Genomic DNA, 19,612 nt, shown 5'->3' on the forward strand with positions numbered 1-19,612 from the left:
TATATATATATATATTTATACATATATATTTGTATACATACACACATACATATATATATATACACACATATATATGTATTTATATGTGTATAAATATTAGGAAGAATATACCTGTATTCTGTGATTTCCTTTACAGATGTCCTAATAATTCAAAGGAGGTGCTTTGAAGTTTATCGAGAGCCATGTTCCTGCTATTTTTTTTTTTTTTTTAGTCTCATTGTGGACTTATTAACGCTAACTTCTTTGGTTCTTCTTTGTATTTGAATTTTTAAAATCTTTGCAAGTTCACTGACACAGCAATTTTGTGAAGGTTTGCTAAACACCTTGTTCTCCTTTAGCTCTTCGTGTGAAAGTATAATTTTCGTGAGGAATAATGGGAACATTGGGACTCCCCTTAGGGGGTAGGTGTCGTCAGTGCACCACAGGGGCCCCACTGTAGGCATTACTAAAGGTTCTTTGCAGCGAGCCTTCGTCACCTAGCTGCGACCCCTTTCAGTCCTTTTACTGTACCTCCGTTTATATTCTCTTCCATCTTGGTATCCACTTCCTCCTAACGATTGTTTCAAAGTGCAACTGCTTTGAGGTTTTCCTCCTGTTACACCTTTCAAACCTCTTACTCTCAATTTCATTTCCTACGCTGAATGACCTCATAGTTCCCAGCGCTTGGCCTTTGGCCACAAATCTATATTCCATTCCATAGGGACTATCGGTTTTTGTAAATTGCGATAAAAAGCATACAATTAACTCAAGAAATATTTGCAATAAGTTTTAAAAATGTCCTAAAATTTTAATCCACTGGGATAATGTACTTCACAGCCAAAAACTGAGTATGATATGGAAAAAATTACCTTGGTTTATCGCGTCTCTGAATCTACACTGCTTCATCCCACCTTGACATCCTGTAATAACTCACAACTCGAGACGAATTTACTATTTAATAGTTTTATTTCCTGAAATATCTGTTTGAGCGTTCTTGACAGGTGACTGTGATAAGGACGGAAAACAGAACTGAATACAGTATCAAATGCCTAAATAATGCCTTTCCATATTTACCGCATTTCCGCTCCCCAGGAGATACATGCATGCTTCATAATTCATTTCGCACAAGGGTGCAAAATGAGATGTCATCGTTTGATGAATTACCACACCCTTTATTAAGAGATCTGTAGCGAAAATATTCCCGAATATAAGTATCATTCTTCCTAATGTCAACTGTATTCGTGTCGAGAGACTTATCTGTGCAAATTCTGACAAAAAACTTGTATTAAATCGTAAAACATCTAATTTCCGGAATAGTTTTCCCACAAAATCAACTGCAATGATATATTCAAACAGCAAGTTCAGTAGACAATATCATGTTGCAAATCTTACATAATCATTTGCAAATCTTACATAATCTCTCAAGTGCAAGTATGATATATATATTCTATCTCTCTCTCTCTCTCTCTCTGTATGTCAACCTCTTTGCATTCAAAGCCGATATCACCAAACCACGACCGGAAGTGGTAAGCACACGTGTCAAGTAATTGCTTTTTCATTTAACTACTTTTTCATCTTAATACTATTCCTGTCTGTGGGTGGGTTGTGCAAGTGGTATCGCTCCGGCTCACAAGTGAGAAGACCAGAGTCCGATTTCCAAATTGGACGAGGAGGGGAACCAATGTCTATACAGCGGACATCTCGGTGGGCCTCTTCTAAGCTTGTTTCCTGAGAATGCAACATGGCTCTGATGACCTAACCAGGGAAAACTGGAAAGCCTCTCTCTCTCTCTCTCTCTCTCTCTCTCTCTTGAAGGTGTTGACTCAGGTACTCCAATGGCGAATAGGAAATGAGTGTAATAGGCTGATGAATACTTGCGTTTTATATTTCCTCTCATTCTCTCCGTGCCTTCTTCTTTCATTATCATAATAACCTCATTCGCTCTATTTCGCTCCTTATGTCTTGCACTTAGCATTGAATTATTGAAAACAACCCTTATAGGCAGTTATTATGCCCTAGCATGACAACACTCGAGTAAAACTGCTCTCTCTTACCCTTGCCAGAGCGCTTCAGTGGCGTGGTCGGTTTAGTCTTGGACTACCACCTCGGTGGGCATGAGTTCGATTCTCGGGCATTCCATCGAGGAGTCAGAGATGTGTATTTCTGGTGATAGAAGTTCACTCTCGACGTGGTTCGGAAGTCACGTAAAGCCGTTGGTCCCGTTGCTGAATAACCACTGGCTCCATGCAACGTAAAAACACCATACAAACAAACAAACAATCTTACCCTTGCCAAATGCAGGGCGAGTGCAGAAAGGGTGAATGGACTGACCAGAAAAAAAAGAGCATAACTTTGATAAAAGCGTCATTTTAGCTTGCAATTCGTTCGACATTATAGGCCTACTTATTTTAGAATCGGCTTACACCTCATCGCCTGGCAATTACTGAGCCTCGCAATTAAAGTTCTTGAGCACTCATTTCTTAGCACCCATCCTAATGCTTACTCCTTACAAGGGTACTCGTAGTAATCTTGATTAGCACCCCGTTCAATAATTTATGGCTGTGGCTGCTGTCATCAGAGTTTTTTGAGGCTTACTTGCAGCTCTGAAAGTTATGATTAAGGTCACCAGTGACCAGCAAAGGCCAAGGACAAGGGACAGGTCACTGGGCTGTTGAAGTGTTCTTGTGACTGATATGCATGGTTGTTCTGTTGAAATTGCCACTAGGAACACAGGAACGAAAACCAGAGGCTTACCTTTGATAAGGAGCCATGAATTATATAAAAACTAATACATCTAATGCAGGGCAACGTTTTTTAAAGGTAATTACAGCATTACAGCGGGAAGGTATCTCCCTGAATATTGTGTCTCAAAGGAAGTAAGTAAAAATGTAATAATGGTTTTGACTTGAAGAAAGGAAATCATCTACGAATTGAACTTACGTTTTCCACTGAATGAAAACTGAATCGTTTATAAGCAGATCACGACCAGAGATGAAATATTCATACAACTATATTGGCATGATGATCTTTCCTTTATAAACTGGAAGCACACACACACACACACAACATCCAAGTAATATTTCGCAGTGGCAATGTCAACTTGCGCTGATTATATTAGCAGTCCAAGTTCAGGTAGACTCATGACTTGTTCTGACTAATATTGCTATAGCCTCATGTCTTCTAACTGATATCGTTATAGACTCGTCTTTTTCTAATTGATATTGTTATAGAATCATGTCTTGTTCAAACCGGTATTGTTATAGATTCGTGTCTTGTTCTAACTGATGTTTTTATAGACTCATGGCTTATTCTGATTTATGTTGTTATACAAGCATGTCTTTTTCTGATGTTGTTATAGACTCATGTCTTGTTTTGATTTATGTTGTTCTACAAGCATGTCTTTTTCTGATGTTGTTATAGACTCATGTCTCGTTCTGATTTATGTTGTTATACAAGCATGTCTTTTTCTGATGTTGTCATAGACTCGTGTCTCTTTCTAATCAATTTTGTTATACAAGTATGTCTTTTTCTGATGTTATAGACTCATGTCTCGTTCTGATTTATGTTGTTGTTATACAAGCATGTCTTTTTCTGATGTTGTTATAGACTCATGTCCCTTTCTAATCGATGTTGTTATAGACTCATGCCTTTTTCCAATTGATATGTTATGCGCTTCAATTCTCCTCCAATCCGATATCGCATTTGACCTTCACACTGTAATACATTTCATCGTACATTCTGTAATACATTTGCCAGAAAAACTGTACAATGTTTTAATCAAATATTCTTTGATACATATGTGATGCGTTCAGTAGTATATTGTCCCTAAACTGTCTATTCATGGATGGATGGAACCTGGAAATTTCTGTAGTTTTGATATTCTTTTAAGATATTCCAAACCGTATCGGTGCCTTCATCTCGTCTGTAGATAGAATTATTATTATTATTATTTTATTATTATTATTATTATTATTATTATTATTATTATTATTATTATTATTATTATTATTATTATTGTGCAAAAGATGGATCCTATATTCATATGGAACAAGCCCACTAAAGGGGCCATCGTGTTGAAATTCAAGCTTCCAAAAACTATAGCGCTCATCAGAAAGATATAACAGGAGGTAAAGGGAAATGCAGAAAGAAGAAACTCCTTATTAAAAAAGAAAAATAAATAAATTAACAGATTAATATATTAATAGATAAAAATATAAGCGAATGATTAAAATGCGAGGAGAATTAGGGAAGTGAAGAATTACATCTTTACTTGAACTTTAGATGTTCCAATTAATAAACATCCCAAGGGAGACAGACTGTTTCACAGTCCAAAGGTGTGAAGACTAAAGACCTCTGGCAAATGATCATTTTTCTTCTGTCACGAAGCAGGTGTATGGAAAGAAACGGTTTGGTTGGCGCTAAAACAAATGCATCTTGTCTAGTGTTATCGTGTTCGTTCTCTTGCACGAGAACAGCGTGGAATTCAAACGTACATTCTTTTCATAGATTTACGAATCATTCGGTATATGAAATTCACCGCAGGTTGTTGTTGTAACTAAATAAAACGGTGTGATCTGATACCACCTAACCTGGACGGGGTGGGTGGGTTTTGGAGGGGGGGGGGGGGCAACAGGTGTTAAATGCAGCGTTGCCAACACGCTAAAAAAAAAACAAATTCTTTCTGGCGGATGTGCATAGTTTGTACTAATTGTACTTCGAAATGCCTCGCATATTGTACTGATTTGTCTTAATTAGAATGATTTACAGAGTTATTTTCCCTGTATTTTCACCACTTTTCTTCGATATTATTTTTTCCCATTTTCTCTTTTGCCATTGTAATGGTCACAGCTGGTTCGTTTCGATATCAACCATCCGTCCTCGCTGTCACTGATCTTGTTTAGGTTTGAGAGAGAGAGAGAGAGAGAGAGAGAGAGAGAGAGAGAGCTCTTAAAACATGAAAGGTATTTGCTTATCAGGACAGAATTTGGGAAAACTTTTTTCTTATCATTAGCATCCTTTAACAAGAAATAGGTTTGACCATTAGCGTTATTTTGTTATTTTGACACAAATTAAATTTTTTCCTATACACACACACACACACACACACACACACACACACACACACACACACATATATATATATATATATATATATATATATATATATATATATATACTATGTATCTTTTCCCGTTACCAGAAATTTCAAATATTAGGACTAAAGTTTCACACAGTCCCGAAGACTAAACTTTTCCAGCTATAGTCCTAGTCTCACCACTTATCACATAGGCCCTGGATTTTGGTAATCAAGCATGACTGTTGTGTTAGAATCATTTATGACTATATAAGATTCCAGTGCTAAAGTATCATCTGTGCCTGTAGGCGGGTCTTTGACCAAACTGAATTAGAACGAAAACATCTCGTGCACTTGAACCTATCATGTTATAATGCTCTACTTCTAGTAAGAGTATTTGTAAGTGTGTCCGTCACTTGCCGCAAGTGAAATTGATACAGCCATTGTTGATATCAGTCAACTATGTACAATTCAAGTTCTGTCATTTATTTGGTGTACTTACCCTTTTTTGTGATAGTGTCACTGATATAAAAACACGTTTTCGGTAGCCATTTATTGTGTAAAGACTAACTAACAGCAAAGCAATACCTAGACGCATCCTTTATGACGACAATAGACTACCAGTTAAACATTTGCAGAATAGTGGGTAGCTCCGTAGGGGGTTAGTGCCGTCAGTGCACCTCACGCGGTGTAATGCAGGCTTTACTTAAGGTTCTTTGCAGCGTGCCTTCGTCCCCTAGCTGCAACCCCTTTCGTTCATTTTACTGTACCTCCTTTCATACTCTCTTTTCTTCCCTCTTACTTTCCACCCTCTCCTAACAATTGATTCATAGAGCAACTGCGAGGTTTTCCTCCTGTCACACCTTTCAAACCTTTTACTCTCAATTTTCGTTTTAGCGCTGAATGACCTTATTGGTTCCAGTGCTTGGCCTTTGGCCTAATTGTTCTCTCACAAAATATGGTCTTTTAGTAATCTGCTCGTTACAGGTTGTAACAATAAAGAATTCAAATTCCTGTTTGTAGACAACGGTTTCAGGTGTCTATTTTTAGGAGTAATGAACATCAACGGGTATATATGACGTTGTGAATGAGTTGCTGGTTCGTCAGTATTCTCACATTGTGATTTACAAGTAACAAGCTAGGCACTACGATGTATAATTCATAATTGTTACTTTTTGGCAGCCAGAAACAAGATTCAAGAATTTTTTTTTTCAAGTAATGCTGATTGTAGGCCTATGTTTCATTGTAAGTGAAACGAACTACATTTACGTATCTAAAAAGTACCGATTACTGTTATGTACAGAGAAATTGTACCGCTTCGCGTCAAATGTACAGAAATAGAGACGTTTTTATATCATATCTAAGCCCGCAGTACAATTGTACGTACAGCAGGTGGCACCATCGGCCAAGAGTGATTCAGCGGTGATAAGCCCAGTCAGACAGGCAACGATCACCATGGGTTAGATCACCTTCTCAAACCGAGGCAATTATCGGCGGCAAACACGTGAAGTCTTGTTAACGTAATCGGCTGCTTGTTATATATATGGTTCTGCTCGATAAATCAAACTGTCGGTAAGGTTCTGGATTATATGCGTGCGAGGGCTTTCTAATAGGTATATAAGTATAATTTTTCCTCACAGCGGGGATGGCTCCATAAGGTGAAGTTAGGAGCAAGTGTGTTGGGATGGTGTAATAGCCAGCCTTGCGCTTTTCTTTTTTGTTGTTTGTCAAATAGAGTTGGATTATAAATTTTATGCCTAGGCTGATATGTAAAAAAAGGAGAGGGGTGTTGGTGTCGAAAAGTTAAAATAATGGTTTTGGGGCATGTAATGTGCGCGGATATGTTACAGGAGAGACGAGATATGTGATAGTTGATTTGTTAAAGGTTAAAAAGCCGATGTCTTTGACATTTACGAACGTAAAGGTGATATAGGGCATTGTGTTCAGGGATTGGAAGGACAATGATTCATTGCACCAGTAATAAGATCATGGGGGCTCCGTAGGGGAGGTAGTGCCGTCAGTACACCTCATGCAGTGCACTGTAGGTATTACTTAAGGTTCTTTGCAGCGTGCCTTCGGCACTTAGCTGCAACCACTTTCGTTTCTTTTACTGTACCGCCTTTTGTATTCTCTTTCTTCCATCTTACTTTCTACCCTCTCCTAACAATTGATTCATGGTGCAACTGCGAGGTTTTCTTCCTGTTATACCTTTCAAACCTTTTACTGTTAATTTACTTTTCAGCGCTGAATGACTTAATAGGTCCCAGTGCTTGGCCTTTGGCTTAAATTCTATATTCAGTTCAATTCAATAAGACCACGGGAACGAGTGAGTGTACAAATATGTTAATTCGAAAGAATACATATGTGTTAGTCCTGGTGAACGTTACAGGAGGAAAACAGATAATGTCGGTGTGTATGAACCAGGAATGAAAAAGAATGAGAGTCAAGAGTTATTCTGCTTGTGTCATTTAGTTTAGTCTAATGAACCAACCGTTCGATCAGCTACTACAAAGAAACGCTGCTCCATTCTTTGCATTTTTATATATCAATTAATACGGATCAGTTATAACCAAATAAATAAAAAACTGTTTAGTTTCAGAGTTATGAGAATTAAAGCCAAAGATGTGACCTAAACCGAGTTTCCTCTACAACTATTAGCTTGGATTGCATACTCGTCGAACAAGGTAGCCTAGGCCTAGTGTGTGTTCTAGACAATGAGGTTCTTATGGTTAACTATAATTTCATTAATCATCTTTCTCAAAGTCACGCTACCCCCTAAGCTTGTAGTTAAGGCAAATTCCAAAGACAAAATGAGCACGTATATATTCATCAGGAGAATGAGACTAGGAAGCTGTAACTGAGTCAATTTTAAATAGAAGTCTATTCCTTTTTCGTATATGGGGTCCTTTTTGTCGATTATGATTGTACAAACTGTATTCACATATATCATGGCTTTAGGGCGAAATGACTTCCATACCTAATTAGCGCATGAGAGAGAGAGAGAGAGAGAGAGAGAGAGAGAGAGAGAGAGAGAGAGAGAGAGAGAGACTTCGGATTTAGATGAACACCAAGTCTGACGGGTGGGTGGTGGAGGAGTCGGGTTGGTGGGGGTGGGGGGTACCCGGGTACCGAGGATACTTCTCCGGGCTACCACCCTCATCACCTAGGACACACCTCCTCCCCTGTCCCCAGTACCCATCCACCAGTGACAGAGGAAAGGTGTCCTGCGTCATGGATCCTCCCGATTACGTCTCGAGTGTTAGTTTCAAGTGCCCCTTCTCTAAGTGCAAAATGCGAATTAAGGAATTATAAATGCAATAGAAATTACTGGAAAGGGAGAAGTATAGGGAAAACGTTACGAAAAAAGGTGGCTAACGAGATGACCGTCCCCACCTCCCTTTCGACCCGAAGGTAGGAGTGCACTCAAAGAGTAGACTAATGCTTTTAAATGGTTTGGATATTTGTCTTGAAAGCAACTGAATGATATGATATTGATGATAATTATTTTAACTGTAATTGTAGAGACAATGACACTAAGAACAGATATCAGGGTAAATAACTGACTAGGCGATAATTTGAGGTGGAGGACCGAATGTATCGGATGTTAATTAGTACTATTGGTTTCAATTATTGTTGTTTTTCGTAGTTAATTCCGATTCGTATAAGTGTTTTAATTAACGCCTATGTAATAGTGCATGGTTGGGGAGGGAAGGGGGAGGGGGTGGCGAGACTGCATCCTTTTTTTCCTTGGGCCTTTCAATTTCGGCGGGAGAACACACGAAGAATGTTCTTAATAAAACCTGGCTTTTATCGATGTCATAAGGGAATGTTTTTATATGATGTTATACAGATATAGTTAAGTGTTAATTTAAGGAACTCGGAAATCAAAATTGAATTGTAAATCGAGTCGAACTTAGCCATACTTACTGAAGTTATGACATCAAAATATCGGTTAAGAATATATACGCGTCACTTGCTCCGAGGTGATATTTTTTTTATAGTACTAAATACCATATGGTAAATGTCAAGTAGTAGACGGCCGCGCGTAGATATCGTTTATTAATATAATTTATTGCCCACACAATATCAAAATGGGAGTATTTATAGAATACTTTGATCCTTGAAGGGCTAGTACTAAACATGGCGTCCCAAGGAGCTTCCGCCATGCATAGTACTATAGTAGATTCACATCAGCCGTGCTTCTGATGTCTAGCCCAGTCCTTTACGACGCTCCTAATTGGCTGTTGATAAACCAATCACAGGGCTGGAAACTCAGTCTCTCTCTCGAGAGTTCACATAAGCAGGATGTATGTTCCATCCTACCTGAGGGATACGTCTTTCAAAAGTATCCTTCAGGAGAGATGGAACATACAACCTGCCTATATGAACTCTCGAGTGACTGAGAGTTAACGGCCCTGTGATTGGCTTATCAACAGCCAGTAGGGAGTGTCGTAAGGGACCGGCCTAGACATCAGATGCACGGCTGATGTGAATCTACTATAGTACCTCGGAGTAGGTGGCACCTAGATAACAAGCCAAAGTAGCACCGAATATTCTTAACCGATATTTTGGTGAAAGTAGATAGTAAGTCAAGTATATATATATATATATATATATATATTATATATGTATATATACATATATATATATATATATATAACATATATATCCTTAAATCCACGGTAGAAAGGCAAGTTGACACTGAATATAATAGAAGTTGACAGACCTTTATATATAAAAACAGAAAGAGGGTCCGGGGTCACAGTTTGTTAATCTGGGCGGCGTGTTCTTTAAGCAAGAGATAATGAAAGAGGATTGAGGTATAATCCAGGATCCTTTTGCGGCGATCTTTGACCCTGCAGATTATCCCAGTTAATAGCATGACCCGTCTTTAGCCAATGTCCACTGTGCCATTGTGGATCATTGATATGGCATATTTGTGCTGAGAGCATCTTACCTTTAATTCTTTTGTTGGCCAAGTCGGGAACTTCACTGAGGTCCTGATTTCTCCTCTGTCCGCTGCTTCGAATCCACGAGAGGACGAAATTATTATCAGCTAAAAAATTACCTTTCGGTTAACATATATGAAAATACATTGATTCCGAGGTAGAGCGAATTTTATATTAAAGGATATTTATAGTTTAATGCATGTTATATGAATTTAGGTGATGTGATAAAATGATAAAAATTCACACATACACATTATATATATATATATATATATATATATATATATATATATATATATATATATATATATATAACAAAAGCTACGTCATGGACCCCACCTAATCGTTGTTCTTTTATATATAAAGCTATTTATAAATAGTTAAACTTGTAAAATGACTTTGTAGCAATGATATGATTTCAAACTTTTGTAGCTAGGCTGTTATTACTTTTAACTAGAAAATTAATCGATAAGAAAATACGGACATGATATTTGTAAGCTTTCATGTGTTTTTGTGTTTTAGAGCTATTATTGGATATATATGTTTGTAAGCGAAGCAAGTCCGTTGACCTTGCTAAAGAAGCTATTCGTACCACACACGTTTACTCAACGATCAAATCATATCAATCACTCTTCTCTTTGTGATATCACTCTTGATTGATCGGCGTCATGTGCTATCAAATTATCTGACGTTATTGCACGGCTATATATTTATCCTTTCATCAGTAAAAAAAACACATTTTAACGGAAACAACACAGAGCAATTTGTACAAATTATATCTTACCGGAGGTGGCTATAATACATTTTCCTCAGGAGATGACGTCGAAGAATGATTTGGGATAAGGTGCTATATACATACATACCTGTGTCAGGTGTTTCGTAGTTCCCAGGCGATTTTTTTTTTACGGTTCATCTAATGAGGTGATTTAGATATGCTTGACTGTCAAGGGTCAGTTTTCGGTGTTATAGAATTATATATATATATATATATATATATATATATATATATATATATATAATATATATATATATATATATATATATAATATATATATATACATACCCTATATTCCATATACATACATACACAAGTTAATGCGATATATCTCAATCGATAAAAGCTTTAGTATGAACCGAATGGAAATTATAAAAAAAGGAACGTCCGCAATAACAGCCAATAATCACTAGATCATTTTAGAAGAGTATCGATACGAACACTATTTACAAATAAGCGAGTTGTTCCTGGTTGTTGCAACGTATGTAACCTATAAAATAAATCGGCACTCATAAGTTATTGAAGATTTCAAAACTGTAATTCTTTTTTTTAGAAGTTATGGAATGAAATGGAACATCAATACATAGAATTGAGCACAGAAATATGATTGTATATCATGCAACTTACGTCACAGCAGACCCACATGGTACGTACGGTACAGCGAGATTTTATCCCAAAGTGGCGATTCATGTCTTCGGGAATAAAGAAAAAAAAAAAACATTAGTTTCCGGGAAAAAAGCTGTAAAATAATTACCGATAGTTAAGGTGAGATAAGAGGAAAAACGAAATTTGCCTCCGCGTCAAAGAGGCTCCGTGCATCCAAGGCCGAGGTTTGAAGAGAGAGAGGTGGCAAAATAGTCCTTAAGGAACGCCGCGGATTGATTCGGTTACCGACCTCGTGTTGAATACGAGATCGGATGCGAGATACGGAGGGCTAATAAAGCCATAAAATGTGCACCCAGGGAAATTGGTCAGCTTTGTGCCAAGGTTTCGGTGTTTAACAGCTGCTCGCTTCATTCAGTGCATTATTACGGCATCTGCGAATGGATTTGCTTTTGACGTATACATACTCGGTACACAGGCGGTTTGTGTGTTACTGCCTGTATTTCTCCACTCTCCAGGCTTTTATTGTATAGTCTGAATTTCTGCAAGGTTATCGAGTTGAATGGGTAGACGTCATATTTAACATACTCAGTTAAAACATAACTTAAGCTGCCAGTGGTTGTAGGAATGAGCTTGTACCTTCTCTTTAGCTTGCATATATAAATTTCTGCCACCATGTATTGTATTAGTTTTCTGAAAATGACTCCGATAAACCGGTCAGGGTTTACACCCAATTTTTCATTTCTCTTTTGGTAAATATTATATATATATATATATATATATATATATATATATATATATATATATATATTTATATTTATTAGCTTGCTGGGGTCAGGGAAAGGCATAAATCTATCAGCTTCATTCATAGACATAATTGAGAACTATAGGAAGCTCTATCATTTTGATGCTACCCTGTATAAAAAAATGGCTATGGCGAATTTTTATATATGTATATATATATATATATAGATATATATATATATATATATATATATATACATATATATATGTATATATATATATATATATATATATATATATATATATATATATATATGTATATATATATATATATATATATATATATATATATATATATATGCATACGTACACGTACATGCGTATGCATGTGCTATCTATATAGTATGTATAAAGTAATGTGCTCGTGTATATTTAAGAAAATTTTTATTTTACTTTCACTAGTTCTAATATTTTTGGAAAAACTTTCCGCAGAAAACCCAAAACCCGGAAATCTGAAATAACCAACTCTCGTTACAAGAGAAAGTTATAGCTTAACCCATTGCACCCCAGAGGGAGACGGGAACCAATTTGAGTTCATACGTATGTTTATCTTCCAGTCAATTAACTACCAGGTACAAAGATGATTACATAATCATATGGAGCATGGACCATACGCTTGAACTGGGCCCTTTTTTCCCCGCACGGTTAGCGAGAATTGCCTGACGCGAACACGCACACACATTCACACATTGTATGTATATTAATAATATAATATATATAGATATATATTTATATATATTTATATATATATGTATGCATGCATGTATGTACACACACACACACACACACACACACATATATATATAATTATATAGATATATATAATATATATATATATATATATATATATATATGTTATGCTTACAGAATCACAGATGCACGTCGCTTCATTAAATAAGCGAATACCATTTTCTTGTGGTATTCGCTTATTATTATATATATATATATATATACATATATATATATATATATATATATGTATATATATATATATATATATATATATATATATATATATATATATATAATAATCATATATATATATGTGTGTGGTGTGTGGGCATGTTTATAAGATACCTTATATGCTAGGAGACAGATGTACCACTTCCTTGGCATATTAGTTTACTTTTTAAAGTGTTTTCTATCATGTGATTAATCCTAATGATTTTCTAAAGGTATTGTTAAGTGTTCCTTTAAGTGATTTTTTGTGTCTACTCCTTCCTAAATTGTGTTCTGGAATTTTTATTTTGCTATAAGAAAGAATGATGGAATTACCAGAGCGTTTTTCATTTGCCGTGATTGGCTATATATTTTATGCAGCGAGTTTTCACTTGCTGGTTAGCAGTAAGCTAATGAAGATCCCAGTTACACTTGCCAGTCAAAGGTCTTCACAGGCAGTGACAGATTTACATTCAAATTATAGTTATTAAAACGATGCTCGTTTGAATATCTGCTCTTCAAGTGTTTCACTTGTGGCTTTCATTTATTGGTTTATATTATAACCATTCGTATTCAAAGAGTGGTATATAAGGGGAGGACCCTATAGTGTAGTTTTCTAATGAATTAATGACATGATGCCAAAGGTAGAATATTCTTACACGTGTTCATGCTTCCGTATACTAAGGGTATGAAACCCAATTAAGAAAATGTAAAATGGTTTAGCATTTACATTTTGGAGTTATTCAACGAGTTTTCAAAGAAACTAATTTATGTTTGTCCTTTCTTGCGCCATTTATTTGTTTGTCGCGGTTATTTTATTTATTTTACATTTCATCTTTCTTTATCTATATTTCGTTGCTTTACTACTCATGTCAGTGGTACCTTGGCCTGTTTTACTTTGAAGTTAAATACATAGTTACTACTTATATTATTAACAGGAGAAAAGGACCTATTAAGTTAAACTGGTGCTTCAATTTTCTTCTTGTTATACACATTTATACAGATGAACAGTATACGTAGTACTGCTCTTGGCTTATGAGAGCTCCAGCTCTCGTCTTCAGTGTCTGCGGTATGAGTTTCTAGCCCTTGATCTCGTCCACCATTTTATTCCTCTACGGGGTCCTCGTTATTCCTCTGCATTGTCTCAATCTGGGGATTTTCAGATATCCTCCTCACGCAGTCCTTAAAATTTTATGCCCGCTTTGACATTTTTGACCAGATCCAATAGGCCCGACTCTTTCAGAACTACTTTCTGGATGAAGTTTAAGGCTGCTGAATGATTTGTTTCTTGCTATTGTGGGTAGTGAGTTTTGGTTTGTTTCCTTCTATTGTGGGTAGTGAGTTTTTGTTTGTTTCCTTTTATTGTGGGTAGTGAGTTTTGGTTTGTTTCCTTCTATTGTGGACAGTGTTTTGGTTTGTTTCCTGCTATTGTGGGTAGTGTGTTTTGGTTTGTTTCCATCTATTGTGGGTAGTGTTTTGGTTTGTTTCCATCTATTGTGGGTAGTGAGTTTTAGTTTGTTCCCTCCTATTGTCCTGCTATTATGGGTAGTGAGTTTTTAAGTGCCCACTCGATTGTTACGTCATTACTTTTGCATGGTAATTTGTTCTCTACGAAATTCCTTCTATGAATTTTTATCCCAACAGTACAGCAGACACTTCATTTCTGTCTCGTAGGTTTTCTGCTTTTACGTGTTCCTATTCAAATCTAGATTTCTCCCAGTCTCCCCTAGATAACATCCACAAATATTTAGTTCTAAAAGAGCCTCTCGTATGGGGGTAGTGCCGTCAGTGCACATCACGCACGGTGCACTGTAGGCATGACTTGAGGTTCTTTGCCCGTAGCTGTAACCCCTTTCGTTCTTTTTGTTGCACCTCCGTTCGTATTCTCTCTTCCATCTAAATTATATATTCTATTCTAAAAGAGCCAGCCCTTTTGGATCTGGTCAAGAGATCAGACTGGGAACTGGGCATCGCCTTTTTAAATACTGCGAGAAATCGATTTCTGAAAATACCCAGTTTGAAACAGTGCAAAGGATTAGCTAAGACTTCGTAGGAGTATTTAAAGGACCGTGGACGAGATCGAGGGCAATAGCAAGGTCCTTCAAATACTCTTGAGTATTGGAAGGACCTCGGACTATAGGATGTATATATATGAAAAGGTCACCAGACTGAAAATCCTGAACATAATGCCGGAGCTATCTCAACCTAAGAGCAATATTGCGTAAATTGTTCATCTGTAGAAAGGTGTATACAAGAAGAAGAAACCATAGCTGCATGCAACCACTTTTGTTCTTTATACTGTGCTTCCTTTCATATTCTCTTTCTTCCATCTTACTTTCCACCCTCTCCTAATATTTGATTCATAGCGCAACTGGTTTGAGGTTTTCCTCCTGTTACACCTTTCAAACTTTTTGCTGTCAGTTTCCGTTTCAGCTCTGAATGGCGTAATAGGTCCCGGTGGTTGGCCTTTGGCCTAAATTCTATTTTCAATTCAATTCAATAAATACAAGTTTCACACAATGGTTGTTTTTGCTCTCTTTAGCAGATGTAACGTGAATGTCTGTCGAATTTTTGTAACAGATGTTAATGATGACCATTGGTACCTTACAGTAATATATTGCCAAGTCCCTTTTTTTATTTTTCCTAAGCAGTCACTTTCATGATATATTATGTATAAAATACTCCGTTGCTTCCCAAATGCGTTATCTTTTTTATGTTGATTTACAACCTTTCCAAAATAGTATTCATCATCTGCTACACCGAGTGAAACATTTGGAGGAAACCCTTTAATATGTGATTACTATATTTGCATATTCAAATGACTGTAGATATGGCTGCGGATTTGATGTTAACCTTATCTTTATAACCATATGTCGTAGATGTGTTGCTGACTTTGATTTTAATATTGATTTATGTATATCTGCATAAGTTTGGGGTGCCAAACTTCAAAACATTCAGTAATCACAAAGGTATATGCTAAACAATTTCAAAATCCTGAATGGTATCATTTTAACTATATACTGAACGTATTTAAAATGATCAGCAGGCCATTAAAAAAAGGTATATGGGCTTTCATTTCACCAACAAATTTAACTGCCAAAAATAAAATGTAAAATGTGATTTTCACATTAAATCAGTTTTAATTTAACAAGCACTGAGGACCAATCTTTATATAATTGTACCAGCTAAAAAGAATTTGTCTCGTCGTAGTATTTTTGTGACAATAAGTATATATATATATATATATATATATATATATATATATATATATATATATATATATATAAATAAAGGTTTTTTGCCACGAAGGAAAAAATGAAAAAGCGAGATAGCCAAGTACTTTCGGTCCTGTTCGGACCCTTTACTGAGGCAAACTGATTTTACAAAGACAACATAGTCAAAAGAAGGCTTTACTATACAAACTGGACACTTCCAGATTAGCCATAAGGGCGATTTTCACTCCCAGAAAGGAGGAGGGCCGCCAGAGGCTAGCCACACCTTGAAGGATACCCGCAGTAAACAAGTGATTCTTCCAGAAAACAGTCTTCTTCTTCCCAGCTTTTTTCCCATTTTTTATATGGGGTCGCCGTTTTCGGATGAGCCGTTTCCATCTATTTTCTATCTTGCGCTTCTGCCTCATCAATTCCCTTCTCATGTAAATCTCCTCTCACACAGTCCTTCCATCTCTTTCTTGGTCTCCCTCTCTTCTTTCTCTTCCTTGCACCTCCACTCCCATAGTATGTCTCCCAGCGTGGTCTCATCTCTCCTCAACAGGTGTCCATACCATCTCAGCCTCCCCTCCTGCACTTTCTTTGATACTTCCACCACCTTAGTTGACCCACCTTATGTAGTCATTTCTGATCCTATCCACTCTTGTTACCCCAGACTCCACCTAAGCATTCTCATTTCTGCCACTCCATCTTCTTCTGCTCTGCTTTTCTCATGCTTGCTGTTTCCGTACCATACAGCATTGCTGTTCTTACCACCGTCTTGTGAAATTTTCCTTTTAACCTAAGCGGCACTCTTTGTCACAAAGAACTCCCGAGGCCGCTCTCCAGTTGTTCCAGCCTGCCTGTACCCGCTATGTTTTTACTTCTTCTTCCATACTTCCTCCAGCGTTAACAAAGTCCCAAATACTTAAACTTATCACTCTCCTTATTTGCTCTCCACCAAGCTGATACTTTCTCTATCATCCCCCTCAGTGGTGGTACACATATATTCTGTCGTTGGATCTACTTATTCTCATTCCTCTGTCCTCCAGTCTTGTCTCCATCTTTCCAATTTCACTTCCAGCTCTTCCCTGCTCTCTGCACACAGAATAATATCATCCGCATACAATATGTTCCATGGTACTGTCTCCCTTACTTCCTCTATTATAACATCCATCACTATGTTAAAGATAAATGGGCTCAGAGCCGACCCCTGGTGTAATCCTACTCTCACCTCAAACCTTCTGTCTCCCCAACACTGCTCCTACTCTGGTAAATACATTCCGGTACATCTCTTGTATCAATCGCACATACTTCTCTGGCACCATCTTCTCCCTCAGGCTCCTCCATACCTCTTGTCTCGGGACTCTGTCATAAGCCTTTTCAAGGTCAATGAATACCATATGTAGGTCCTTTGTCTTTCCCCGAATTTCTCCATTATTTGCCTCAGACAAAATATACCATCTGTTGTTCCCCTTCCCTTCATAAATCCCATCTGCTCTTTACCTATTTGTACTTCTTCTCTCAGTCTAGCATCTATCATCCTTTCCAGTATCTTCAAAGTGTGGGACATCAATTTAATGCCCCTATAATTACCACACTCTTGGACCATCGCCTTGTTTCCCTTTAAAAATTGGGATCAATATACTCCCACGCCCACTCATTTGGTATCTTTTCCTGTTCAAGGATCTTTATCATAAGATCGTACAGTATATCCACTCCTTCGTTCTCCTAATGCTTTCCATGCCTCCACCGGGATCATGTCTGGTCCGGTTGCCTTTCCCATTCTTCATCTTCTTCAGATGCATTTAGTACCTCTTGCCTAGAAAACCTCATTACCATGCCAATGTTCACTTGCCCATCCTCTCTTATTAGTCTATTATTTTCTTCATTTAACAACTGTTCGAAATATTCTTTCCACTCTTCACAATGTCTTCCTCCTTTTCTAAGCACTACACCCTCTTGATTCTTTATTTGTTTGATGTGTGTTATATCTTTGGTGCTCTTATTTCTAGCCTTTGATAGCTTCATCATCTTCTTTAATCTTCCTTTGTCCCCAGCTCATTATACACATCATCATACGACTTTGCTTTAGCTTGGGCTACCACCTTTTTCACCACCTTGTTTTTCTCTCTGTACCTATTTCTGTCTTCCCACTGACTGTGACCTCTTCCCATCTTTTCTTGCCTCCTTCTTATCCTTTACTACTTTCTCAATGTCTTCATCCCACCACCAAACTATCCTTTTCTTCCCATATGATACCAGATCTCTCTTAGCAGCTCCTTTCCATGCCTTCTTATTACTGCTGCATTTCGTGCCCCACCATTCTTGAACATCTTCCATCCCTATATCAATATCCTCCAAAACCCTCCTCTTAAACTCTCTCTTCTTATCCCCTTCCTTCTGTAATTCGTACCATTTAATTTTCCTTATCCCTTTAGCTTTTGGTTTTTCTTTCCCTTTTCAACTTCAAGTCCATAACATAGCAGCCTGTGTTGGGGGGCTACATGGTCGCCTGGAATAACTTTGCCATTCTTCTGACCTCCACCAGATTTATCCTTTTATACAAGAAATAGTCTATCTGGGAGAATCTTCCCCCACTCCTATATGTTATTAGGTGTTCCCTTTTCTTCTCAAAAAATGTGTTTACTATTGCCATGTCGAATGACACAGCAAAGTCCACTACACTCTCTCCTTCTGGGTTTCTCTCCCCAATTCCAGGTGGCCCCCATGCACCCGCCCAATCGCCTCATTTTCACTTCCGACATGGCCATTCAAATCTGCCCCAACTATCACCCTCTCATGCTCTTCCAGTTCTTGCATTATTCCATCCATGTCTCTCCAGAAATTTCCCTTCTCTTCTTTCTGTGCAACCAACTTGTGGTGCATATGCGCTTATAATATTCAGAATCTCTCCTCCATAACATATCTTCAATCTGATGATACGGTCATTCTTTCATACACTTCTATTACCGAGTTCTTTAGTTCACTAGACAGTACTATGCCAACTCCATTTCTACCTTGTTTATTTGCTCCACTATAATATAGCTTATATCCATCTCCCAACTCTTTAGCTTTATTTCCTTTCCACCGCGTTTCCTTTTTGACACACACACAACATATACTTTCTTTCTCCTCATCAAGTCAGCCAATTCTCTACCTTTTCTCCCAGTCATGGACCCAACATTTTAGCTGACATACTCTGAACCCAATGTGAGCTCGCTTCTTTAGCTGCACCCGCTCCTGATGCAGTAGCCCTCGCCTTACCACAGAGTTAGGG

General features: G+C 37.4%; 1 protein-coding gene across 2 annotated transcripts in view; it reads left to right on the forward strand.

Moving 5' to 3' along the window:
* Window positions 1–8,264: 8,264 nt before the first annotated feature.
* The window catches only part of LOC135222958 (homeobox protein php-3-like), a 657,411-nt gene continuing 646,063 nt past the window's right edge, over window positions 8,265–19,612 (forward strand). For both annotated transcript variants that reach the window (XM_064261424.1, XM_064261425.1), the window contains exon 1: window positions 8,265–8,464. The gene's annotated coding sequence lies outside the window, so the exon portion shown is untranslated. The remainder of the gene's footprint in view (window positions 8,465–19,612) is intronic.

Source organism: Macrobrachium nipponense, chromosome 8 (assembly GCF_015104395.2).
Source record: "Macrobrachium nipponense isolate FS-2020 chromosome 8, ASM1510439v2, whole genome shotgun sequence".
Lineage (NCBI taxonomy): Eukaryota > Metazoa > Arthropoda > Malacostraca > Decapoda > Palaemonidae > Macrobrachium > Macrobrachium nipponense.